Source organism: Chiloscyllium plagiosum, chromosome 16 (genome assembly GCF_004010195.1).
Source record: "Chiloscyllium plagiosum isolate BGI_BamShark_2017 chromosome 16, ASM401019v2, whole genome shotgun sequence".
Lineage (NCBI taxonomy): Eukaryota > Metazoa > Chordata > Chondrichthyes > Orectolobiformes > Hemiscylliidae > Chiloscyllium > Chiloscyllium plagiosum.
This window is the reverse complement of record NC_057725.1, coordinates 68,808,287-68,809,844: the sequence shown is the minus strand read 5'-3', so window position 1 is coordinate 68,809,844 and position 1,558 is coordinate 68,808,287. Positions and strand designations below refer to the sequence as shown.

The following is a 1,558-nucleotide window of genomic DNA, read 5'->3' as shown; positions in this document are numbered from 1 at the left end:
AATAGCAGATTGAAGCAGGTAAGTTGAGAGTGAGAGGCCCCGAGTGGGAGATACAGAGCACAAAACAGTGTGTGAAAAGGTGAGGCTGAGATAGGGAGTGGAAGTGATGGTTTAGATAGTGAAGGGATATTGCTTATATGAGAGGAAAGTAGTTGGAAACTGAAAAATAGAAAGAGAGGGATCGTGAAACCGAAGGGAGCTAAGGTAGAGAGAGAAAGGAGACTAGTTGAGATGGTGGAGAGAAAGTATCCGATTCCTTGAGTTGTAATACAAGTGATTGGGACTGGAGCAGCTGATTGACGAACGATTACCGTCTTGAAGCAAACTGGAAAGACAAAAGCTGATATCCAACCATCCAGAGCGAGAGACAGCAGCTGAGCATACTGCAGGAGCAGTGAGGACTGGAACAGATACAGAAGCTTATCAAGAGGTAAAGATAACATGAAACGTACTGGGGAAAGATTGACAGAGGAGTCTGAAAGACTGGGATAAAACAGCTCTGATTTTAACTGTTCACCTAAATGGCAGGTATCAGGCATAGGTTTTGCCAGGATGTGGGCACTTGACTAATGTCAGCATTTATTGTCCATCCTTAATTGCCCTGTGGTGAGCTGCCTTCTTAAACCACTAAAAATCTCACAACACCAGGTTATAGTCCAACAGGTTTAATTGGAAGCACACTAGCTTTCGGAGTGTCACTCCTTCATCAGGTGGTATTGGAGGGCTCAATCCTAACACACAGAATTTATAGCAAAAATTGACAGTGTGATGTAACTGAAATTATACATTGGAAAAATACCTTGATTGTCTGTTGAGTCTTTCAACTGTTCGAATACCATGATAGTTTCACTTCTTTCATGTGTAAATCACAATTTATTTCTCTCATCTGTTAGAATGACCGTGATAGTTTCACTTCTTTCACGTGTAAATCACAAATTTTTTTTTAAGAAGTTGCATTCTCAGGTTAACTGTAACAATTGGTGTTAGCTAGACAATATGTTGAAGGTGTTAGCCCCCTACCTGTTGGACTATAACCTGGTGTTGTGTGATTTTTAACTTTATTTTTAAAGAAGTTGCATTCTCAGGTTAACTGGAACAATTGGTGTTAGCTAGACAATATGTTGAAGGTGTTAGCCCCCGTGTTCTCTCTGTCGATGCCATGATGTTTAGATTGATTCTAATCTAAAAAGTGAGATAACAGAGTTTTACATGAATTCATGCAGTTTTTGAGCAAAGTACAGTGTAACTCTGCAAGTACAAATTCACCCCACAAATGTATATGTATATGTGGGTCTTTGTGTCTGTGTGTGTGTGTGTCTGTCTGTCAGGATTGGGGGATTGTGAGTGTGAGAGTGTATATGTGTGTGTGTATGTGAGCGTAGAGCGTCTTAAGTCTGTGAGGGAGTGCATGTGGGAGTGTGTGTGTGTCTGGGGTGGGGGGTTGTGAGTATCTGTGAGAGAGAGTGTGTGTGTGTGCGCGAGAGAGAGTGTAAGGGGTCCAAGTCAGAGAGGATGCACGTGTAAGTGTGCGAGTGTGTGCGTCTGTAGGAGTATGTGC

General features: G+C 42.0%; 1 protein-coding gene across 1 annotated transcript in view; it reads left to right on the top strand.

Annotated features, from left to right (window-relative positions):
• Nucleotides 1-232: 232 nt before the first annotated feature.
• The window catches only part of agbl2 (AGBL carboxypeptidase 2), a 60,152-nt gene continuing 58,826 nt past the window's right edge, over nt 233-1,558 (top strand). The window contains exon 1 of the mRNA XM_043706450.1: nt 233-430. The gene's annotated coding sequence lies outside the window, so the exon portion shown is untranslated. The remainder of the gene's footprint in view (nt 431-1,558) is intronic.